Genomic DNA, 21,318 nt, shown 5'->3' with positions numbered 1-21,318 from the left:
TAGTAGGGCCTCTTGTGAGGGGAGCCTGTCTGGCAGGCGCTATGCAACTCATACTTACCTGGCAGGGGAGATACCATGATCATTAAGGTGGTTCTCCCAGGGTGAGGCTCATCCATTGCACTTCGGGTGTGCTGACCCCTGCGATTTCCCCAAATGCGGGAAACTCGACTGCATAATTTGTGGTAGTGGGGGACTGCGTTTGCGCTTTCCCCTGATTTACTCTGGTGAAAAACAGTGCTTATTATTCAATGCTGACTATTACTAGTCAGAGATACTTGCTAGATCGAGCGAGCCAGCCATCAATTGACCTCTGGGTGGCCAAGAGGATTGGATACTCCTCTCTCCCTTATCAGCTGCCTTTGGTTTTGTGGCTTTCCTATGTGATGCTTTATCTCAATGTTAGTGCAGAGTGTAACGTAAAGTGTAGGACCTGTGCCTTTGCTGTACTATGTTGTGCTACTTTGAGCCTGTGTCAAAGATATTGATTGATTGGGCTGGTTGACGGTATACTGTATGCTTGTGATTTGACCACTGATTGTTAACAAAGCTGCTTTCAATCCAAAAAGGTGGATGCAGACAGGTGATCTTTGGCCTGCTTCGGACCAAAAACCAGGAAAAATCCTCAGCGACTTAGTAGGGCCTCTTGTGAGGGGAGCCTGTCTGGCAGGCGCTATGCAACTCATACTTACCTGGCAGGGGAGATACCATGATCACTAAGGTGGTTCTCCCAGGGTGAGGCTCATCCATTGCACTTCGGGTGTGCTGACCCCTGCGATTTCCCCAAATGCGGGAAACTCGACTGCATAATTTGTGGTAGTGGGGGACTGCGTTCGCGCTTTCCCCTGATTTACTCTGGTGAAAAACAGTGCTTATTATTCAATGCTGACTATTACTAGTCAGAGATACTTGCTAGATCGATCGATCGAGCGAGCCAGCCATCAATTGACCTCTGGGTGGCCAAGAGGATTGGATACTCCTCTCTCCCTTATCAGCTGCCTTTGGTTTTGTGGCTTTCCTATGTGATGCTTTATCTCAATGTTAGTGCAGAGTGTAACGTAAAGTGTAGGACCTGTGCCTTTGCTGTACTATGTTGTGCTACTTTGAGCCTGTGTCAAAGATATTGATTGATTGGGCTGGTTGACGGTATACTGTATGCTTGTGATTTGACCACTGATTGTTAACAAAGCTGCTTTCAATCCAAAAAGGTGGATGCAGACAGGTGATCTTTGGCCTGCTTCGGACCAAAAACCAGGAAAAATCCTCAGCGACTTAGTAGGGCCTCTTGTGAGGGGAGCCTGTCTGGCAGGCGCTATGCAACTCATACTTACCTGGCAGGGGAGATACCATGATCATTAAGGTGGTTCTCCCAGGGTGAGGCTCATCCATTGCACTTCGGGTGTGCTGACCCCTGCGATTTCCCCAAATGCGGGAAACTCGACTGCATAATTTGTGGTAGTGGGGGACTGCGTTCGCGCTTTCCCCTGATTTACTCTGGTGAAAAACAGTGCTTATTATTCAATGCTGACTGTTACTAGTCAGAGGTACTTGTATGCTTGTGATTTAACCACCGATTGTCAACAAAGCTGTTTTTCAATCCAAAATGTGGTACATTATCTCTTTATATTTAGCTGTATACGCAGCCTTTGTCTCCCCCTCGTGGATGAACAACAGTGTGATCAGTGAAGTTTCTTTTTCTGCTGGGCTTCGAGAAGTCAGGGCATGGCGAGCCTTTCCCTAACCTAACCTATCCTTCCTCTCTGTCTCACAGGTGACGGCATGCAAATGTGGGGACTGCTTCATCGGCACGGCAATGCTCTGACCAGAAGCCGCCGCCCCATATGCTAATACCCTGGTTGCTGTGCATCTTGGAAGTGCTTAGACTTGAGCCTGTGTCTTATGGAATTTGGGGTGCCTGCACACCCCTGGCTCCGTACAATGAGGTGCATCCGTTTTTTGGCGCAGTTGGATCCAGACAGGTGATCTTTGGCCTGCTTCGGACCAAAAACCAGGAAAAATCCTCAGCGACTTAGTAGGGCCTCTTGTGAGGGGAGCCTGTCTGGCAGGCGCTATGCAACTCATACTTACCTGGCAGGGGAGATACCATGATCACTAAGGTGGTTCTCCCAGGGTGAGGCTCATCCATTGCACTTCGGGTGTGCTGACCCCTGCGATTTCCCCAAATGCGGGAAACTCGACTGCATAATTTGTGGTAGTGGGGGACTGCGTTCGCGCTTTCCCCTGATTTACTCTGGTGAAAAACAGTGCTTATTAATCAATGCTGACTATTACTAGTCAGAGATACTTGCTAGATCGATCGATCGAGCGAGCCAGCCATCAATTGACCTCTGGGTGGCCAAGAGGATTGGATACTCCTCTCTCCCTTATCAGCTGCCTTTGGTTTTGTGGCTTTCCTATGTGATGCTTTATCTCAATGTTAGTGCAGAGTGTAACGTAAAGTGTAGGACCTGTGCCTTTGCTGTACTATGTTGTGCTACTTTGAGCCTGTGTCAAAGATATTGATTGATTGGGCTGGTTGACGGTATACTGTATGCTTGTGATTTGACCACTGATTGTTAACAAAGCTGCTTTCAATCCAAAAAGGTGGATGCAGACAGGTGATCTTTGGCCTGCTTCGGACCAAAAACCAGGAAAAATCCTCAGCGACTTAGTAGGGCCTCTTGTGAGGGGAGCCTGTCTGGCAGGCGCTATGCAACTCATACTTACCTGGCAGGGGAGATACCATGATCACTAAGGTGGTTCTCCCAGGGTGAGGCTCATCCATTGCACTTCGGGTGTGCTGACCCCTGCGATTTCCCCAAATGCGGGAAACTCGACTGCATAATTTGTGGTAGTGGGGGACTGCGTTCGCGCTTTCCCCTGATTTACTCTGGTGAAAAACAGTGCTTATTATTCAATGCTGACTATTACTAGTCAGAGATACTTGCTAGATCGATCGATCGAGCGAGCCAGCCATCAATTGACCTCTGGGTGGCCAAGAGGATTGGATACTCCTCTCTCCCTTATCAGCTGCCTTTGGTTTTGTGGCTTTCCTATGTGATGCTTTATCTCAATGTTAGTGCAGAGTGTAACGTAAAGTGTAGGACCTGTGCCTTTGCTGTACTATGTTGTGCTACTTTGAGCCTGTGTCAAAGATATTGATTGATTGGGCTGGTTGACGGTATACTGTATGCTTGTGATTTGACCACTGATTGTTAACAAAGCTGCTTTCAATCCAAAAAGGTGGATGCAGACAGGTGATCTTTGGCCTGCTTCGGACCAAAAACCAGGAAAAATCCTCAGCGACTTAGTAGGGCCTCTTGTGAGGGGAGCCTGTCTGGCAGGCGCTATGCAACTCATACTTACCTGGCAGGGGAGATACCATGATCATTAAGGTGGTTCTCCCAGGGTGAGGCTCATCCATTGCACTTCGGGTGTGCTGACCCCTGCGATTTCCCCAAATGCGGGAAACTCGACTGCATAATTTGTGGTAGTGGGGGACTGCGTTTGCGCTTTCCCCTGATTTACTCTGGTGAAAAACAGTGCTTATTATTCAATGCTGACTATTACTAGTCAGAGATACTTGCTAGATCGAGCGAGCCAGCCATCAATTGACCTCTGGGTGGCCAAGAGGATTGGATACTCCTCTCTCCCTTATCAGCTGCCTTTGGTTTTGTGGCTTTCCTATGTGATGCTTTATCTCAATGTTAGTGCAGAGTGTAACGTAAAGTGTAGGACCTGTGCCTTTGCTGTACTATGTTGTGCTACTTTGAGCCTGTGTCAAAGATATTGATTGATTGGGCTGGTTGACGGTATACTGTATGCTTGTGATTTGACCACTGATTGTTAACAAAGCTGCTTTCAATCCAAAAAGGTGGATGCAGACAGGTGATCTTTGGCCTGCTTCGGACCAAAAACCAGGAAAAATCCTCAGCGACTTAGTAGGGCCTCTTGTGAGGGGAGCCTGTCTGGCAGGCGCTATGCAACTCATACTTACCTGGCAGGGGAGATACCATGATCACTAAGGTGGTTCTCCCAGGGTGAGGCTCATCCATTGCACTTCGGGTGTGCTGACCCCTGCGATTTCCCCAAATGCGGGAAACTCGACTGCATAATTTGTGGTAGTGGGGGACTGCGTTCGCGCTTTCCCCTGATTTACTCTGGTGAAAAACAGTGCTTATTATTCAATGCTGACTATTACTAGTCAGAGATACTTGCTAGATCGATCGATCGAGCGAGCCAGCCATCAATTGACCTCTGGGTGGCCAAGAGGATTGGATACTCCTCTCTCCCTTATCAGCTGCCTTTGGTTTTGTGGCTTTCCTATGTGATGCTTTATCTCAATGTTAGTGCAGAGTGTAACGTAAAGTGTAGGACCTGTGCCTTTGCTGTACTATGTTGTGCTACTTTGAGCCTGTGTCAAAGATATTGATTGATTGGGCTGGTTGACGGTATACTGTATGCTTGTGATTTGACCACTGATTGTTAACAAAGCTGCTTTCAATCCAAAAAGGTGGATGCAGACAGGTGATCTTTGGCCTGCTTCGGACCAAAAACCAGGAAAAATCCTCAGCGACTTAGTAGGGCCTCTTGTGAGGGGAGCCTGTCTGGCAGGCGCTATGCAACTCATACTTACCTGGCAGGGGAGATACCATGATCATTAAGGTGGTTCTCCCAGGGTGAGGCTCATCCATTGCACTTCGGGTGTGCTGACCCCTGCGATTTCCCCAAATGCGGGAAACTCGACTGCATAATTTGTGGTAGTGGGGGACTGCGTTCGCGCTTTCCCCTGATTTACTCTGGTGAAAAACAGTGCTTATTATTCAATGCTGACTGTTACTAGTCAGAGGTACTTGTATGCTTGTGATTTAACCACCGATTGTCAACAAAGCTGTTTTTCAATCCAAAATGTGGTACATTATCTCTTTATATTTAGCTGTATACGCAGCCTTTGTCTCCCCCTCGTGGATGAACAACAGTGTGATCAGTGAAGTTTCTTTTTCTGCTGGGCTTCGAGAAGTCAGGGCATGGCGAGCCTTTCCCTAACCTAACCTATCCTTCCTCTCTGTCTCACAGGTGACGGCATGCAAATGTGGGGACTGCTTCATCGGCACGGCAATGCTCTGACCAGAAGCCGCCGCCCCATATGCTAATACCCTGGTTGCTGTGCATCTTGGAAGTGCTTAGACTTGAGCCTGTGTCTTATGGAATTTGGGGTGCCTGCACACCCCTGGCTCCGTACAATGAGGTGCATCCGTTTTTTGGCGCAGTTGGATCCAGACAGGTGATCTTTGGCCTGCTTCGGACCAAAAACCAGGAAAAATCCTCAGCGACTTAGTAGGGCCTCTTGTGAGGGGAGCCTGTCTGGCAGGCGCTATGCAACTCATACTTACCTGGCAGGGGAGATACCATGATCACTAAGGTGGTTCTCCCAGGGTGAGGCTCATCCATTGCACTTCGGGTGTGCTGACCCCTGCGATTTCCCCAAATGCGGGAAACTCGACTGCATAATTTGTGGTAGTGGGGGACTGCGTTCGCGCTTTCCCCTGATTTACTCTGGTGAAAAACAGTGCTTATTAATCAATGCTGACTATTACTAGTCAGAGATACTTGCTAGATCGATCGATCGAGCGAGCCAGCCATCAATTGACCTCTGGGTGGCCAAGAGGATTGGATACTCCTCTCTCCCTTATCAGCTGCCTTTGGTTTTGTGGCTTTCCTATGTGATGCTTTATCTCAATGTTAGTGCAGAGTGTAACGTAAAGTGTAGGACCTGTGCCTTTGCTGTACTATGTTGTGCTACTTTGAGCCTGTGTCAAAGATATTGATTGATTGGGCTGGTTGACGGTATACTGTATGCTTGTGATTTGACCACTGATTGTTAACAAAGCTGCTTTCAATCCAAAAAGGTGGATGCAGACAGGTGATCTTTGGCCTGCTTCGGACCAAAAACCAGGAAAAATCCTCAGCGACTTAGTAGGGCCTCTTGTGAGGGGAGCCTGTCTGGCAGGCGCTATGCAACTCATACTTACCTGGCAGGGGAGATACCATGATCACTAAGGTGGTTCTCCCAGGGTGAGGCTCATCCATTGCACTTCGGGTGTGCTGACCCCTGCGATTTCCCCAAATGCGGGAAACTCGACTGCATAATTTGTGGTAGTGGGGGACTGCGTTCGCGCTTTCCCCTGATTTACTCTGGTGAAAAACAGTGCTTATTATTCAATGCTGACTATTACTAGTCAGAGATACTTGCTAGATCGATCGATCGAGCGAGCCAGCCATCAATTGACCTCTGGGTGGCCAAGAGGATTGGATACTCCTCTCTCCCTTATCAGCTGCCTTTGGTTTTGTGGCTTTCCTATGTGATGCTTTATCTCAATGTTAGTGCAGAGTGTAACGTAAAGTGTAGGACCTGTGCCTTTGCTGTACTATGTTGTGCTACTTTGAGCCTGTGTCAAAGATATTGATTGATTGGGCTGGTTGACGGTATACTGTATGCTTGTGATTTGACCACTGATTGTTAACAAAGCTGCTTTCAATCCAAAAAGGTGGATGCAGACAGGTGATCTTTGGCCTGCTTCGGACCAAAAACCAGGAAAAATCCTCAGCGACTTAGTAGGGCCTCTTGTGAGGGGAGCCTGTCTGGCAGGCGCTATGCAACTCATACTTACCTGGCAGGGGAGATACCATGATCATTAAGGTGGTTCTCCCAGGGTGAGGCTCATCCATTGCACTTCGGGTGTGCTGACCCCTGCGATTTCCCCAAATGCGGGAAACTCGACTGCATAATTTGTGGTAGTGGGGGACTGCGTTTGCGCTTTCCCCTGATTTACTCTGGTGAAAAACAGTGCTTATTATTCAATGCTGACTATTACTAGTCAGAGATACTTGCTAGATCGAGCGAGCCAGCCATCAATTGACCTCTGGGTGGCCAAGAGGATTGGATACTCCTCTCTCCCTTATCAGCTGCCTTTGGTTTTGTGGCTTTCCTATGTGATGCTTTATCTCAATGTTAGTGCAGAGTGTAACGTAAAGTGTAGGACCTGTGCCTTTGCTGTACTATGTTGTGCTACTTTGAGCCTGTGTCAAAGATATTGATTGATTGGGCTGGTTGACGGTATACTGTATGCTTGTGATTTGACCACTGATTGTTAACAAAGCTGCTTTCAATCCAAAAAGGTGGATGCAGACAGGTGATCTTTGGCCTGCTTCGGACCAAAAACCAGGAAAAATCCTCAGCGACTTAGTAGGGCCTCTTGTGAGGGGAGCCTGTCTGGCAGGCGCTATGCAACTCATACTTACCTGGCAGGGGAGATACCATGATCACTAAGGTGGTTCTCCCAGGGTGAGGCTCATCCATTGCACTTCGGGTGTGCTGACCCCTGCGATTTCCCCAAATGCGGGAAACTCGACTGCATAATTTGTGGTAGTGGGGGACTGCGTTCGCGCTTTCCCCTGATTTACTCTGGTGAAAAACAGTGCTTATTATTCAATGCTGACTATTACTAGTCAGAGATACTTGCTAGATCGATCGATCGAGCGAGCCAGCCATCAATTGACCTCTGGGTGGCCAAGAGGATTGGATACTCCTCTCTCCCTTATCAGCTGCCTTTGGTTTTGTGGCTTTCCTATGTGATGCTTTATCTCAATGTTAGTGCAGAGTGTAACGTAAAGTGTAGGACCTGTGCCTTTGCTGTACTATGTTGTGCTACTTTGAGCCTGTGTCAAAGATATTGATTGATTGGGCTGGTTGACGGTATACTGTATGCTTGTGATTTGACCACTGATTGTTAACAAAGCTGCTTTCAATCCAAAAAGGTGGATGCAGACAGGTGATCTTTGGCCTGCTTCGGACCAAAAACCAGGAAAAATCCTCAGCGACTTAGTAGGGCCTCTTGTGAGGGGAGCCTGTCTGGCAGGCGCTATGCAACTCATACTTACCTGGCAGGGGAGATACCATGATCATTAAGGTGGTTCTCCCAGGGTGAGGCTCAGCCATTGCACTTCGGGTGTGCTGACCCCTGCGATTTCCCCAAATGCGGGAAACTCGACTGCATAATTTGTGGTAGTGGGGGACTGCGTTTGCGCTTTCCCCTGATTTACTCTGGTGAAAAACAGTGCTTATTATTCAATGCTGACTATTACTAGTCAGAGATACTTGCTAGATCGAGCGAGCCAGCCATCAATTGACCTCTGGGTGGCCAAGAGGATTGGATACTCCTCTCTCCCTTATCAGCTGCCTTTGGTTTTGTGGCTTTCCTATGTGATGCTTTATCTCAATGTTAGTGCAGAGTGTAACGTAAAGTGTAGGACCTGTGCCTTTGCTGTACTATGTTGTGCTACTTTGAGCCTGTGTCAAAGATATTGATTGATTGGGCTGGTTGACGGTATACTGTATGCTTGTGATTTGACCACTGATTGTTAACAAAGCTGCTTTCAATCCAAAAAGGTGGATGCAGACAGGTGATCTTTGGCCTGCTTCGGACCAAAAACCAGGAAAAATCCTCAGCGACTTAGTAGGGCCTCTTGTGAGGGGAGCCTGTCTGGCAGGCGCTATGCAACTCATACTTACCTGGCAGGGGAGATACCATGATCACTAAGGTGGTTCTCCCAGGGTGAGGCTCATCCATTGCACTTCGGGTGTGCTGACCCCTGCGATTTCCCCAAATGCGGGAAACTCGACTGCATAATTTGTGGTAGTGGGGGACTGCGTTCGCGCTTTCCCCTGATTTACTCTGGTGAAAAACAGTGCTTATTATTCAATGCTGACTATTACTAGTCAGAGATACTTGCTAGATCGATCGATCGAGCGAGCCAGCCATCAATTGACCTCTGGGTGGCCAAGAGGATTGGATACTCCTCTCTCCCTTATCAGCTGCCTTTGGTTTTGTGGCTTTCCTATGTGATGCTTTATCTCAATGTTAGTGCAGAGTGTAACGTAAAGTGTAGGACCTGTGCCTTTGCTGTACTATGTTGTGCTACTTTGAGCCTGTGTCAAAGATATTGATTGATTGGGCTGGTTGACGGTATACTGTATGCTTGTGATTTGACCACTGATTGTTAACAAAGCTGCTTTCAATCCAAAAAGGTGGATGCAGACAGGTGATCTTTGGCCTGCTTCGGACCAAAAACCAGGAAAAATCCTCAGCGACTTAGTAGGGCCTCTTGTGAGGGGAGCCTGTCTGGCAGGCGCTATGCAACTCATACTTACCTGGCAGGGGAGATACCATGATCATTAAGGTGGTTCTCCCAGGGTGAGGCTCAGCCATTGCACTTCGGGTGTGCTGACCCCTGCGATTTCCCCAAATGCGGGAAACTCGACTGCATAATTTGTGGTAGTGGGGGACTGCGTTTGCGCTTTCCCCTGATTTACTCTGGTGAAAAACAGTGCTTATTATTCAATGCTGACTATTACTAGTCAGAGATACTTGCTAGATCGAGCGAGCCAGCCATCAATTGACCTCTGGGTGGCCAAGAGGATTGGATACTCCTCTCTCCCTTATCAGCTGCCTTTGGTTTTGTGGCTTTCCTATGTGATGCTTTATCTCAATGTTAGTGCAGAGTGTAACGTAAAGTGTAGGACCTGTGCCTTTGCTGTACTATGTTGTGCTACTTTGAGCCTGTGTCAAAGATATTGATTGATTGGGCTGGTTGACGGTATACTGTATGCTTGTGATTTGACCACTGATTGTTAACAAAGCTGCTTTCAATCCAAAAAGGTGGATGCAGACAGGTGATCTTTGGCCTGCTTCGGACCAAAAACCAGGAAAAATCCTCAGCGACTTAGTAGGGCCTCTTGTGAGGGGAGCCTGTCTGGCAGGCGCTATGCAACTCATACTTACCTGGCAGGGGAGATACCATGATCACTAAGGTGGTTCTCCCAGGGTGAGGCTCATCCATTGCACTTCGGGTGTGCTGACCCCTGCGATTTCCCCAAATGCGGGAAACTCGACTGCATAATTTGTGGTAGTGGGGGACTGCGTTCGCGCTTTCCCCTGATTTACTCTGGTGAAAAACAGTGCTTATTATTCAATGCTGACTATTACTAGTCAGAGATACTTGCTAGATCGATCGATCGAGCGAGCCAGCCATCAATTGACCTCTGGGTGGCCAAGAGGATTGGATACTCCTCTCTCCCTTATCAGCTGCCTTTGGTTTTGTGGCTTTCCTATGTGATGCTTTATCTCAATGTTAGTGCAGAGTGTAACGTAAAGTGTAGGACCTGTGCCTTTGCTGTACTATGTTGTGCTACTTTGAGCCTGTGTCAAAGATATTGATTGATTGGGCTGGTTGACGGTATACTGTATGCTTGTGATTTGACCACTGATTGTTAACAAAGCTGCTTTCAATCCAAAAAGGTGGATGCAGACAGGTGATCTTTGGCCTGCTTCGGACCAAAAACCAGGAAAAATCCTCAGCGACTTAGTAGGGCCTCTTGTGAGGGGAGCCTGTCTGGCAGGCGCTATGCAACTCATACTTACCTGGCAGGGGAGATACCATGATCACTAAGGTGGTTCTCCCAGGGTGAGGCTCATCCATTGCACTTCGGGTGTGCTGACCCCTGCGATTTCCCCAAATGCGGGAAACTCGACTGCATAATTTGTGGTAGTGGGGGACTGCGTTCGCGCTTTCCCCTGATTTACTCTGGTGAAAAACAGTGCTTATTATTCAATGCTGACTATTACTAGTCAGAGATACTTGCTAGATCGATCGATCGAGCGAGCCAGCCATCAATTGACCTCTGGGTGGCCAAGAGGATTGGATACTCCTCTCTCCCTTATCAGCTGCCTTTGGTTTTGTGGCTTTCCTATGTGATGCTTTATCTCAATGTTAGTGCAGAGTGTAACGTAAAGTGTAGGACCTGTGCCTTTGCTGTACTATGTTGTGCTACTTTGAGCCTGTGTCAAAGATATTGATTGATTGGGCTGGTTGACGGTATACTGTATGCTTGTGATTTGACCACTGATTGTTAACAAAGCTGCTTTCAATCCAAAAAGGTGGATGCAGACAGGTGATCTTTGGCCTGCTTCGGACCAAAAACCAGGAAAAATCCTCAGCGACTTAGTAGGGCCTCTTGTGAGGGGAGCCTGTCTGGCAGGCGCTATGCAACTCATACTTACCTGGCAGGGGAGATACCATGATCATTAAGGTGGTTCTCCCAGGGTGAGGCTCATCCATTGCACTTCGGGTGTGCTGACCCCTGCGATTTCCCCAAATGCGGGAAACTCGACTGCATAATTTGTGGTAGTGGGGGACTGCGTTTGCGCTTTCCCCTGATTTACTCTGGTGAAAAACAGTGCTTATTATTCAATGCTGACTATTACTAGTCAGAGATACTTGCTAGATCGAGCGAGCCAGCCATCAATTGACCTCTGGGTGGCCAAGAGGATTGGATACTCCTCTCTCCCTTATCAGCTGCCTTTGGTTTTGTGGCTTTCCTATGTGATGCTTTATCTCAATGTTAGTGCAGAGTGTAACGTAAAGTGTAGGACCTGTGCCTTTGCTGTACTATGTTGTGCTACTTTGAGCCTGTGTCAAAGATATTGATTGATTGGGCTGGTTGACGGTATACTGTATGCTTGTGATTTGACCACTGATTGTTAACAAAGCTGCTTTCAATCCAAAAAGGTGGATGCAGACAGGTGATCTTTGGCCTGCTTCGGACCAAAAACCAGGAAAAATCCTCAGCGACTTAGTAGGGCCTCTTGTGAGGGGAGCCTGTCTGGCAGGCGCTATGCAACTCATACTTACCTGGCAGGGGAGATACCATGATCACTAAGGTGGTTCTCCCAGGGTGAGGCTCATCCATTGCACTTCGGGTGTGCTGACCCCTGCGATTTCCCCAAATGCGGGAAACTCGACTGCATAATTTGTGGTAGTGGGGGACTGCGTTCGCGCTTTCCCCTGATTTACTCTGGTGAAAAACAGTGCTTATTATTCAATGCTGACTATTACTAGTCAGAGATACTTGCTAGATCGATCGATCGAGCGAGCCAGCCATCAATTGACCTCTGGGTGGCCAAGAGGATTGGATACTCCTCTCTCCCTTATCAGCTGCCTTTGGTTTTGTGGCTTTCCTATGTGATGCTTTATCTCAATGTTAGTGCAGAGTGTAACGTAAAGTGTAGGACCTGTGCCTTTGCTGTACTATGTTGTGCTACTTTGAGCCTGTGTCAAAGATATTGATTGATTGGGCTGGTTGACGGTATACTGTATGCTTGTGATTTGACCACTGATTGTTAACAAAGCTGCTTTCAATCCAAAAAGGTGGATGCAGACAGGTGATCTTTGGCCTGCTTCGGACCAAAAACCAGGAAAAATCCTCAGCGACTTAGTAGGGCCTCTTGTGAGGGGAGCCTGTCTGGCAGGCGCTATGCAACTCATACTTACCTGGCAGGGGAGATACCATGATCATTAAGGTGGTTCTCCCAGGGTGAGGCTCAGCCATTGCACTTCGGGTGTGCTGACCCCTGCGATTTCCCCAAATGCGGGAAACTCGACTGCATAATTTGTGGTAGTGGGGGACTGCGTTTGCGCTTTCCCCTGATTTACTCTGGTGAAAAACAGTGCTTATTATTCAATGCTGACTATTACTAGTCAGAGATACTTGCTAGATCGAGCGAGCCAGCCATCAATTGACCTCTGGGTGGCCAAGAGGATTGGATACTCCTCTCTCCCTTATCAGCTGCCTTTGGTTTTGTGGCTTTCCTATGTGATGCTTTATCTCAATGTTAGTGCAGAGTGTAACGTAAAGTGTAGGACCTGTGCCTTTGCTGTACTATGTTGTGCTACTTTGAGCCTGTGTCAAAGATATTGATTGATTGGGCTGGTTGACGGTATACTGTATGCTTGTGATTTGACCACTGATTGTTAACAAAGCTGCTTTCAATCCAAAAAGGTGGATGCAGACAGGTGATCTTTGGCCTGCTTCGGACCAAAAACCAGGAAAAATCCTCAGCGACTTAGTAGGGCCTCTTGTGAGGGGAGCCTGTCTGGCAGGCGCTATGCAACTCATACTTACCTGGCAGGGGAGATACCATGATCACTAAGGTGGTTCTCCCAGGGTGAGGCTCATCCATTGCACTTCGGGTGTGCTGACCCCTGCGATTTCCCCAAATGCGGGAAACTCGACTGCATAATTTGTGGTAGTGGGGGACTGCGTTCGCGCTTTCCCCTGATTTACTCTGGTGAAAAACAGTGCTTATTATTCAATGCTGACTATTACTAGTCAGAGATACTTGCTAGATCGATCGATCGAGCGAGCCAGCCATCAATTGACCTCTGGGTGGCCAAGAGGATTGGATACTCCTCTCTCCCTTATCAGCTGCCTTTGGTTTTGTGGCTTTCCTATGTGATGCTTTATCTCAATGTTAGTGCAGAGTGTAACGTAAAGTGTAGGACCTGTGCCTTTGCTGTACTATGTTGTGCTACTTTGAGCCTGTGTCAAAGATATTGATTGATTGGGCTGGTTGACGGTATACTGTATGCTTGTGATTTGACCACTGATTGTTAACAAAGCTGCTTTCAATCCAAAAAGGTGGATGCAGACAGGTGATCTTTGGCCTGCTTCGGACCAAAAACCAGGAAAAATCCTCAGCGACTTAGTAGGGCCTCTTGTGAGGGGAGCCTGTCTGGCAGGCGCTATGCAACTCATACTTACCTGGCAGGGGAGATACCATGATCATTAAGGTGGTTCTCCCAGGGTGAGGCTCAGCCATTGCACTTCGGGTGTGCTGACCCCTGCGATTTCCCCAAATGCGGGAAACTCGACTGCATAATTTGTGGTAGTGGGGGACTGCGTTTGCGCTTTCCCCTGATTTACTCTGGTGAAAAACAGTGCTTATTATTCAATGCTGACTATTACTAGTCAGAGATACTTGCTAGATCGAGCGAGCCAGCCATCAATTGACCTCTGGGTGGCCAAGAGGATTGGATACTCCTCTCTCCCTTATCAGCTGCCTTTGGTTTTGTGGCTTTCCTATGTGATGCTTTATCTCAATGTTAGTGCAGAGTGTAACGTAAAGTGTAGGACCTGTGCCTTTGCTGTACTATGTTGTGCTACTTTGAGCCTGTGTCAAAGATATTGATTGATTGGGCTGGTTGACGGTATACTGTATGCTTGTGATTTGACCACTGATTGTTAACAAAGCTGCTTTCAATCCAAAAAGGTGGATGCAGACAGGTGATCTTTGGCCTGCTTCGGACCAAAAACCAGGAAAAATCCTCAGCGACTTAGTAGGGCCTCTTGTGAGGGGAGCCTTTCTGGCAGGCGCTATGCAACTCATACTTACCTGGCAGGGGAGATACCATGATCACTAAGGTGGTTCTCCCAGGGTGAGGCTCATCCATTGCACTTCGGGTGTGCTGACCCCTGCGATTTCCCCAAATGCGGGAAACTCGACTGCATAATTTGTGGTAGTGGGGGACTGCGTTCGCGCTTTCCCCTGATTTACTCTGGTGAAAAACAGTGCTTATTATTCAATGCTGACTGTTACTAGTCAGAGGTACTTGTATGCTTGTGATTTAACCACCGATTGTCAACAAAGCTGTTTTTCAATCCAAAATGTGGTACATTATCTCTTTATATTTAGCTGTATACGCAGCCTTTGTCTCCCCCTCGTGGATGAACAACAGTGTGATCAGTGAAGTTTCTTTTTCTGCTGGGCTTCGAGAAGTCAGGGCATGGCGAGCCTTTCCCTAACCTAACCTATCCTTCCTCTCTGTCTCACAGGTGACGGCATGCAAATGTGGGGACTGCTTCATCGGCACGGCAATGCTCTGACCAGAAGCCGCCGCCCCATATGCTAATACCCTGGTTGCTGTGCATCTTGGAAGTGCTTAGACTTGAGCCTGTGTCTTATGGAATTTGGGGTGCCTGCACACCCCTGGCTCCGTACAATGAGGTGCATCCGTTTTTTGGCGCAGTTGGATCCAGACAGGTGATCTTTGGCCTGCTTCGGACCAAAAACCAGGAAAAATCCTCAGCGACTTAGTAGGGCCTCTTGTGAGGGGAGCCTTTCTGGCAGGCGCTATGCAACTCATACTTACCTGGCAGGGGAGATACCATGATCACTAAGGTGGTTCTCCCAGGGTGAGGCTCATCCATTGCACTTCGGGTGTGCTGACCCCTGCGATTTCCCCAAATGCGGGAAACTCGACTGCATAATTTGTGGTAGTGGGGGACTGCGTTCGCGCTTTCCCCTGATTTACTCTGGTGAAAAACAGTGCTTATTATTCAATGCTGACTATTACTAGTCAGAGATACTTGCTAGATCGATCGATCGAGCGAGCCAGCCATCAATTGACCTCTGGGTGGCCGAGAGGATTGGATACTCCTCTCTCCCTTATCAGCTGCCTTTGGTTTTGTGGCTTTCCTATGTGATGCTTTATCTCAATGTTAGTGCAGAGTGTAACGTAAAGTGTAGGACCTGTGCCTTTGCTGTACTATGTTGTGCTACTTTGAGCCTGTGTCAAAGATATTGATTGATTGGGCTGGTTGACGGTATACTGTATGCTTGTGATTTGACCACTGATTGTTAACAAAGCTGCTTTCAATCCAAAAAGGTGGATGCAGACAGGTGATCTTTGGCCTGCTTCGGACCAAAAACCAGGAAAAATCCTCAGCGACTTAGTAGGGCCTCTTGTGAGGGGAGCCTGTCTGGCAGGCGCTATGCAACTCATACTTACCTGGCAGGGGAGATACCATGATCACTAAGGTGGTTCTCCCAGGGTGAGGCTCATCCATTGCACTTCGGGTGTGCTGACCCCTGCGATTTCCCCAAATGCGGGAAACTCGACTGCATAATTTGTGGTAGTGGGGGACTGCGTTCGCGCTTTCCCCTGATTTACTCTGGTGAAAAACAGTGCTTATTATTCAATGCTGACTATTACTAGTCAGAGATACTTGCTAGATCGATCGATCGAGCGAGCCAGCCATCAATTGACCTCTGGGTGGCCAAGAGGATTGGATACTCCTCTCTCCCTTATCAGCTGCCTTTGGTTTTGTGGCTTTCCTATGTGATGCTTTATCTCAATGTTAGTGCAGAGTGTAACGTAAAGTGTAGGACCTGTGCCTTTGCTGTACTATGTTGTGCTACTTTGAGCCTGTGTCAAAGATATTGATTGATTGGGCTGGTTGACGGTATACTGTATGCTTGTGATTTGACCACTGATTGTTAACAAAGCTGCTTTCAATCCAAAAAGGTGGATGCAGACAGGTGATCTTTGGCCTGCTTCGGACCAAAAACCAGGAAAAATCCTCAGCGACTTAGTAGGGCCTCTTGTGAGGGGAGCCTGTCTGGCAGGCGCTATGCAACTCATACTTACCTGGCAGGGGAGATACCATGATCATTAAGGTGGTTCTCCCAGGGTGAGGCTCATCCATTGCACTTCGGGTGTGCTGACCCCTGCGATTTCCCCAAATGCGGGAAACTCGACTGCATAATTTGTGGTAGTGGGGGACTGCGTTCGCGCTTTCCCCTGATTTACTCTGGTGAAAAACAGTGCTTATTATTCAATGCTGACTGTTACTAGTCAGAGGTACTTGTATGCTTGTGATTTAACCACCGATTGTCAACAAAGCTGTTTTTCAATCCAAAATGTGGTACATTATCTCTTTATATTTAGCTGTATACGCAGCCTTTGTCTCCCCCTCGTGGATGAACAACAGTGTGATCAGTGAAGTTTCTTTTTCTGCTGGGCTTCGAGAAGTCAGGGCATGGCGAGCCTTTCCCTAACCTAACCTATCCTTCCTCTCTGTCTCACAGGTGACGGCATGCAAATGTGGGGACTGCTTCATCGGCACGGCAATGCTCTGACCAGAAGCCGCCGCCCCATATGCTAATACCCTGGTTGCTGTGCATCTTGGAAGTGCTTAGACTTGAGCCTGTGTCTTATGGAATTTGGGGTGCCTGCACACCCCTGGCTCCGTACAATGAGGTGCATCCGTTTTTTGGCGCAGTTGGATCCAGACAGGTGATCTTTGGCCTGCTTCGGACCAAAAACCAGGAAAAATCCTCAGCGACTTAGTAGGGCCTCTTGTGAGGGGAGCCTGTCTGGCAGGCGCTATGCAACTCATACTTACCTGGCAGGGGAGATACCATGATCACTAAGGTGGTTCTCCCAGGGTGAGGCTCATCCATTGCACTTCGGGTGTGCTGACCCCTGCGATTTCCCCAAATGCGGGAAACTCGACTGCATAATTTGTGGTAGTGGGGGACTGCGTTCGCGCTTTCCCCTGATTTACTCTGGTGAAAAACAGTGCTTATTATTCAATGCTGACTATTACTAGTCAGAGATACTTGCTAGATCGATCGATCGAGCCAGCCATCAATTGACCTCTGGGTGGCCAAGAGGATTGGATACTCCTCTCTCCCTTATCAGCTGCCTTTGGTTTTGTGGCTTTCCTATGTGATGCTTTATCTCAATGTTAGTGCAGAGTGTAACGTAAAGTGTAGGACCTGTGCCTTTGCTGTACTATGTTGTGCTACTTTGAGCCTGTGTCAAAGATATTGATTGATTGGGCTGGTTGACGGTATACTGTATGCTTGTGATTTGACCACTGATTGTTAACAAAGCTGCTTTCAATCCAAAAAGGTGGATGCAGACAGGTGATCTTTGGCCTGCTTCGGACCAAAAACCAGGAAAAATCCTCAGCGACTTAGTAGGGCCTCTTGTGAGGGGAGCCTGTCTGGCAGGCGCTATGCAACTCATACTTACCTGGCAGGGGAGATACCATGATCATTAAGGTGGTTCTCCCAGGGTGAGGCTCAGCCATTGCACTTCGGGTGTGCTGACCCCTGCGATTTCCCCAAATGCGGGAAACTTGACTGCATAATTTGTGGTAGTGGGGGACTGCGTTTGCGCTTTCCCCTGATTTACTCTGGTGAAAAACAGTGCTTATTATTCAATGCTGACTATTACTAGTCAGAGATACTTGCTAGATCGAGCGAGCCAGCCATCAATTGACCTCTGGGTGGCCAAGAGGATTGGATACTCCTCTCTCCCTTATCAGCTGCCTTTGGTTTTGTGGCTTTCCTATGTGATGCTTTATCTCAATGTTAGTGCAGAGTGTAACGTAAAGTGTAGGACCTGTGCCTTTGCTGTACTATGTTGTGCTACTTTGAGCCTGTGTCAAAGATATTGATTGATTGGGCTGGTTGACGGTATACTGTATGCTTGTGATTTGACCACTGATTGTTAACAAAGCTGCTTTCAATCCAAAAAGGTGGATGCAGACAGGTGATCTTTGGCCTGCTTCGGACCAAAAACCAGGAAAAATCCTCAGCGACTTAGTAGGGCCTCTTGTGAGGGGAGCCTGTCTGGCAGGCGCTATGCAACTCATACTTACCTGGCAGGGGAGATACCATGATCACTAAGGTGGTTCTCCCAGGGTGAGGCTCATCCATTGCACTTCGGGTGTGCTGACCCCTGCGATTTCCCCAAATGCGGGAAACTCGACTGCATAATTTGTGGTAGTGGGGGACTGCGTTCGCGCTTTCCCCTGATTTACTCTGGTGAAAAACAGTGCTTATTATTCAATGCTGACTATTACTAGTCAGAGATACTTGCTAGATCGATCGATCGAGCGAGCCAGCCATCAATTGACCTCTGGGTGGCCAAGAGGATTGGATACTCCTCTCTCCCTTATCAGCTGCCTTTGGTTTTGTGGCTTTCCTATGTGATGCTTTATCTCAATGTTAGTGCAGAGTGTAACGTAAAGTGTAGGACCTGTGCCTTTGCTGTACTATGTTGTGCTACTTTGAGCCTGTGTCAAAGATATTGATTGATTGGGCTGGTTGACGGTATACTGTATGCTTGTGATTTGACCACTGATTGTTAACAAAGCTGCTTTCAATCCAAAAAGGTGGATGCAGACAGGTGATCTTTGGCCTGCTTCGGACCAAAAACCAGGAAAAATCCTCAGCGACTTAGTAGGGCCTCTTGTGAGGGGAGCCTGTCTGGCAGGCGCTATGCAACTCATACTTACCTGGCAGGGGAGATACCATGATCATTAAGGTGGTTCTCCCAGGGTGAGGCTCATCCATTGCACTTCGGGTGTGCTGACCCCTGCGATTTCCCCAAATGCGGGAAACTCGACTGCATAATTTGTGGTAGTGGGGGACTGCGTTTGCGCTTTCCCCTGATTTACTCTGGTGAAAAACAGTGCTTATTATTCAATGCTGACTATTACTAGTCAGAGATACTTGCTAGATCGAGCGAGCCAGCCATCAATTGACCTCTGGGTGGCCAAGAGGATTGGATACTCCTCTCTCCCTTATCAGCTGCCTTTGGTTTTGTGGCTTTCCTATGTGATGCTTTATCTCAATGTTAGTGCAGAGTGTAACGTAAAGTGTAGGACCTGTGCCTTTGCTGTACTATGTTGTGCTACTTTGAGCCTGTGTCAAAGATATTGATTGATTGGGCTGGTTGACGGTATACTGTATGCTTGTGATTTGACCACTGATTGTTAACAAAGCTGCTTTCAATCCAAAAAGGTGGATGCAGACAGGTGATCTTTGGCCTGCTTCGGACCAAAAACCAGGAAAAATCCTCAGCGACTTAGTAGGGCCTCTTGTGAGGGGAGCCTGTCTGGCAGGCGCTATGCAACTCATACTTACCTGGCAGGGGAGATACCATGATCACTAAGGTGGTTCTCCCAGGGTGAGGCTCATCCATTGCACTTCGGGTGTGCTGACCCCTGCGATTTCCCCAAATGCGGGAAACTCGACTGCATAATTTGTGGTAGTGGGGGACTGCGTTCGCGCTTTCCCCTGATTTACTCTGGTGAAAAACAGTGCTTATTATTCAATGCTGACTATTACTAGTCAGAGATACTTGCTAGATCGATCGATCGAGCGAGCCAGCCATCAATTGACCTCTGGGTGGCCAAGAGGATTGGATACTCCTCTCTCCCTTATCAGCTGCCTTTGGTTTTGTGGCTTTCCTATGTGATGCTTTATCTCAATGTTAGTGCAGAGTGTAACGTAAAGTGTAGGACCTGTGCCTTTGCTGTACTATGTTGTGCTACTTTGAGCCTGTGTCAAAGATATTGATTGATTGGGCTGGTTGACGGTATACTGTATGCTTGTGATTTGACCACTGATTGTTAACAAAGCTGCTTTCAATCCAAAAAGGTGGATGCAGACAGGTGATCTTTGGCCTGCTTCGGACCAAAAACCAGGAAAAATCCTCAGCGACTTAGTAGGGCCTCTTGTGAGGGGAGCCTGTCTGGCAGGCGCTATGCAACTCATACTTACCTGGCAGGGGAGATACCATGATCACTAAGGTGGTTCTCCCAGGGTGAGGCTCATCCATTGCACTTCGGGTGTGCTGACCCCTGCGATTTCCCCAAATGCGGGAAACTCGACTGCATAATTTGTGGTAGTGGGGGACTGCGTTCGCGCTTTCCCCTGATTTACTCTGGTGAAAAACAGTGCTTATTATTCAATGCTGACTATTACTAGTCAGAGATACTTGCTAGATCGATCGATCGAGCGAGCCAGCCATCAATTGACCTCTGGGTGGCCAAGAGGATTGGATACTCCTCTCTCCCTTATCAGCTGCCTTTGGTTTTGTGGCTTTCCTATGTGATGCTTTATCTCAATGTTAGTGCAGAGTGTAACGTAAAGTGTAGGACCTGTGCCTTTGCTGTACTATGTTGTGCTACTTTGAGCCTGTGTCAAAGATATTGATTGATTGGGCTGGTTGACGGTATACTGTATGCTTGTGATTTGACCACTGATTGTTAACAAAGCTGCTTTCAATCCAAAAAGGTGGATGCAGACAGGTGATCTTTGGCCTGCTTCGGACCAAAAACCAGGAAAAATCCTCAGCGACTTAGTAGGGCCTCTTGTGAGGGGAGCCTGTCTGGCAGGCGCTATGCAACTCATACTTACCTGGCAGGGGAGATACCATGATCATTAAGGTGGTTCTCCCAGGGTGAGGCTCATCCATTGCACTTCGGGTGTGCTGACCCCTGCGATTTCCCCAAATGCGGGAAACTCGACTGCATAATTTGTGGTAGTGGGGGACTGCGTTCGCGCTTTCCCCTGATTTACTCTGGTGAAAAACAGTGCTTATTATTCAATGCTGACTGTTACTAGTCAGAGGTACTTGTATGCTTGTGATTTAACCACCGATTGTCAACAAAGCTGTTTTTCAATCCAAAATGTGGTACATTATCTCTTTATATTTAGCTGTATACGCAGCCTTTGTCTCCCCCTCGTGGATGAACAACAGTGTGATCAGTGAAGTTTCTTTTTCTGCTGGGCTTCGAGAAGTCAGGGCATGGCGAGCCTTTCCCTAACCTAACCTATCCTT

At 47.9% G+C, this 21,318-nt stretch overlaps 33 non-coding genes across 33 annotated transcripts; all 33 read left to right on the top strand.

Moving 5' to 3' along the window:
- Positions 1–50: 50 nt before the first annotated feature.
- LOC142710792 (U1 spliceosomal RNA) lies at positions 51–214 on the top strand. The gene has a single exon (XR_012869782.1). It is a non-coding gene; the product is annotated as a U1 spliceosomal RNA (small nuclear RNA).
- Positions 215–681: 467 nt separating this feature from the next.
- On the top strand, positions 682–845 carry LOC142710729 (U1 spliceosomal RNA). The gene has a single exon (XR_012869725.1). It is a non-coding gene; the product is annotated as a U1 spliceosomal RNA (small nuclear RNA).
- A 475-nt stretch (positions 846–1,320) lies between these two features.
- LOC142710783 (U1 spliceosomal RNA) lies at positions 1,321–1,484 on the top strand. The gene has a single exon (XR_012869774.1). It is a non-coding gene; the product is annotated as a U1 spliceosomal RNA (small nuclear RNA).
- Positions 1,485–2,077: 593 nt separating this feature from the next.
- LOC142710728 (U1 spliceosomal RNA) lies at positions 2,078–2,241 on the top strand. The gene has a single exon (XR_012869724.1). It is a non-coding gene; the product is annotated as a U1 spliceosomal RNA (small nuclear RNA).
- Positions 2,242–2,716: 475 nt separating this feature from the next.
- LOC142710727 (U1 spliceosomal RNA) lies at positions 2,717–2,880 on the top strand. Its single transcript, XR_012869723.1, has one exon. It is a non-coding gene; the product is annotated as a U1 spliceosomal RNA (small nuclear RNA).
- A 475-nt stretch (positions 2,881–3,355) lies between these two features.
- On the top strand, positions 3,356–3,519 carry LOC142710791 (U1 spliceosomal RNA). Its single transcript, XR_012869781.1, has one exon. It is a non-coding gene; the product is annotated as a U1 spliceosomal RNA (small nuclear RNA).
- Positions 3,520–3,986: 467 nt separating this feature from the next.
- On the top strand, positions 3,987–4,150 carry LOC142710726 (U1 spliceosomal RNA). Its single transcript, XR_012869722.1, has one exon. It is a non-coding gene; the product is annotated as a U1 spliceosomal RNA (small nuclear RNA).
- A 475-nt stretch (positions 4,151–4,625) lies between these two features.
- LOC142710771 (U1 spliceosomal RNA) lies at positions 4,626–4,789 on the top strand. Its single transcript, XR_012869763.1, has one exon. It is a non-coding gene; the product is annotated as a U1 spliceosomal RNA (small nuclear RNA).
- Positions 4,790–5,382: 593 nt separating this feature from the next.
- Positions 5,383–5,546, top strand: LOC142710725 (U1 spliceosomal RNA). The gene has a single exon (XR_012869721.1). It is a non-coding gene; the product is annotated as a U1 spliceosomal RNA (small nuclear RNA).
- Positions 5,547–6,021: 475 nt separating this feature from the next.
- On the top strand, positions 6,022–6,185 carry LOC142710724 (U1 spliceosomal RNA). Its single transcript, XR_012869720.1, has one exon. It is a non-coding gene; the product is annotated as a U1 spliceosomal RNA (small nuclear RNA).
- Positions 6,186–6,660: 475 nt separating this feature from the next.
- LOC142710790 (U1 spliceosomal RNA) lies at positions 6,661–6,824 on the top strand. Its single transcript, XR_012869780.1, has one exon. It is a non-coding gene; the product is annotated as a U1 spliceosomal RNA (small nuclear RNA).
- Positions 6,825–7,291: 467 nt separating this feature from the next.
- Positions 7,292–7,455, top strand: LOC142710722 (U1 spliceosomal RNA). Its single transcript, XR_012869718.1, has one exon. It is a non-coding gene; the product is annotated as a U1 spliceosomal RNA (small nuclear RNA).
- A 475-nt stretch (positions 7,456–7,930) lies between these two features.
- Positions 7,931–8,094, top strand: LOC142710833 (U1 spliceosomal RNA). Its single transcript, XR_012869818.1, has one exon. It is a non-coding gene; the product is annotated as a U1 spliceosomal RNA (small nuclear RNA).
- Positions 8,095–8,561: 467 nt separating this feature from the next.
- LOC142710721 (U1 spliceosomal RNA) lies at positions 8,562–8,725 on the top strand. Its single transcript, XR_012869717.1, has one exon. It is a non-coding gene; the product is annotated as a U1 spliceosomal RNA (small nuclear RNA).
- A 475-nt stretch (positions 8,726–9,200) lies between these two features.
- LOC142710832 (U1 spliceosomal RNA) lies at positions 9,201–9,364 on the top strand. Its single transcript, XR_012869817.1, has one exon. It is a non-coding gene; the product is annotated as a U1 spliceosomal RNA (small nuclear RNA).
- A 467-nt stretch (positions 9,365–9,831) lies between these two features.
- On the top strand, positions 9,832–9,995 carry LOC142710719 (U1 spliceosomal RNA). The gene has a single exon (XR_012869716.1). It is a non-coding gene; the product is annotated as a U1 spliceosomal RNA (small nuclear RNA).
- Positions 9,996–10,470: 475 nt separating this feature from the next.
- LOC142710718 (U1 spliceosomal RNA) lies at positions 10,471–10,634 on the top strand. Its single transcript, XR_012869715.1, has one exon. It is a non-coding gene; the product is annotated as a U1 spliceosomal RNA (small nuclear RNA).
- Positions 10,635–11,109: 475 nt separating this feature from the next.
- LOC142710789 (U1 spliceosomal RNA) lies at positions 11,110–11,273 on the top strand. Its single transcript, XR_012869779.1, has one exon. It is a non-coding gene; the product is annotated as a U1 spliceosomal RNA (small nuclear RNA).
- A 467-nt stretch (positions 11,274–11,740) lies between these two features.
- Positions 11,741–11,904, top strand: LOC142710717 (U1 spliceosomal RNA). Its single transcript, XR_012869714.1, has one exon. It is a non-coding gene; the product is annotated as a U1 spliceosomal RNA (small nuclear RNA).
- A 475-nt stretch (positions 11,905–12,379) lies between these two features.
- On the top strand, positions 12,380–12,543 carry LOC142710830 (U1 spliceosomal RNA). The gene has a single exon (XR_012869816.1). It is a non-coding gene; the product is annotated as a U1 spliceosomal RNA (small nuclear RNA).
- Positions 12,544–13,010: 467 nt separating this feature from the next.
- Positions 13,011–13,174, top strand: LOC142710716 (U1 spliceosomal RNA). Its single transcript, XR_012869713.1, has one exon. It is a non-coding gene; the product is annotated as a U1 spliceosomal RNA (small nuclear RNA).
- Positions 13,175–13,649: 475 nt separating this feature from the next.
- On the top strand, positions 13,650–13,813 carry LOC142710829 (U1 spliceosomal RNA). The gene has a single exon (XR_012869815.1). It is a non-coding gene; the product is annotated as a U1 spliceosomal RNA (small nuclear RNA).
- Positions 13,814–14,280: 467 nt separating this feature from the next.
- Positions 14,281–14,444, top strand: LOC142710715 (U1 spliceosomal RNA). The gene has a single exon (XR_012869712.1). It is a non-coding gene; the product is annotated as a U1 spliceosomal RNA (small nuclear RNA).
- A 593-nt stretch (positions 14,445–15,037) lies between these two features.
- On the top strand, positions 15,038–15,201 carry LOC142710714 (U1 spliceosomal RNA). Its single transcript, XR_012869711.1, has one exon. It is a non-coding gene; the product is annotated as a U1 spliceosomal RNA (small nuclear RNA).
- Positions 15,202–15,676: 475 nt separating this feature from the next.
- LOC142710713 (U1 spliceosomal RNA) lies at positions 15,677–15,840 on the top strand. Its single transcript, XR_012869710.1, has one exon. It is a non-coding gene; the product is annotated as a U1 spliceosomal RNA (small nuclear RNA).
- A 475-nt stretch (positions 15,841–16,315) lies between these two features.
- Positions 16,316–16,479, top strand: LOC142710759 (U1 spliceosomal RNA). Its single transcript, XR_012869752.1, has one exon. It is a non-coding gene; the product is annotated as a U1 spliceosomal RNA (small nuclear RNA).
- Positions 16,480–17,072: 593 nt separating this feature from the next.
- On the top strand, positions 17,073–17,236 carry LOC142710712 (U1 spliceosomal RNA). The gene has a single exon (XR_012869709.1). It is a non-coding gene; the product is annotated as a U1 spliceosomal RNA (small nuclear RNA).
- Positions 17,237–17,707: 471 nt separating this feature from the next.
- On the top strand, positions 17,708–17,871 carry LOC142710850 (U1 spliceosomal RNA). Its single transcript, XR_012869834.1, has one exon. It is a non-coding gene; the product is annotated as a U1 spliceosomal RNA (small nuclear RNA).
- A 467-nt stretch (positions 17,872–18,338) lies between these two features.
- LOC142710710 (U1 spliceosomal RNA) lies at positions 18,339–18,502 on the top strand. Its single transcript, XR_012869707.1, has one exon. It is a non-coding gene; the product is annotated as a U1 spliceosomal RNA (small nuclear RNA).
- A 475-nt stretch (positions 18,503–18,977) lies between these two features.
- On the top strand, positions 18,978–19,141 carry LOC142710788 (U1 spliceosomal RNA). Its single transcript, XR_012869778.1, has one exon. It is a non-coding gene; the product is annotated as a U1 spliceosomal RNA (small nuclear RNA).
- Positions 19,142–19,608: 467 nt separating this feature from the next.
- Positions 19,609–19,772, top strand: LOC142710708 (U1 spliceosomal RNA). Its single transcript, XR_012869706.1, has one exon. It is a non-coding gene; the product is annotated as a U1 spliceosomal RNA (small nuclear RNA).
- A 475-nt stretch (positions 19,773–20,247) lies between these two features.
- Positions 20,248–20,411, top strand: LOC142710707 (U1 spliceosomal RNA). Its single transcript, XR_012869705.1, has one exon. It is a non-coding gene; the product is annotated as a U1 spliceosomal RNA (small nuclear RNA).
- A 475-nt stretch (positions 20,412–20,886) lies between these two features.
- LOC142710747 (U1 spliceosomal RNA) lies at positions 20,887–21,050 on the top strand. Its single transcript, XR_012869741.1, has one exon. It is a non-coding gene; the product is annotated as a U1 spliceosomal RNA (small nuclear RNA).
- Positions 21,051–21,318: the final 268 nt, after the last annotated feature.

This window comes from Rhinoderma darwinii, unplaced genomic scaffold (assembly GCF_050947455.1).
Source record: "Rhinoderma darwinii isolate aRhiDar2 unplaced genomic scaffold, aRhiDar2.hap1 Scaffold_4278, whole genome shotgun sequence".
NCBI lineage: Eukaryota > Metazoa > Chordata > Amphibia > Anura > Rhinodermatidae > Rhinoderma > Rhinoderma darwinii.
This window is presented reverse-complemented; position numbering and strand designations above follow the sequence as displayed.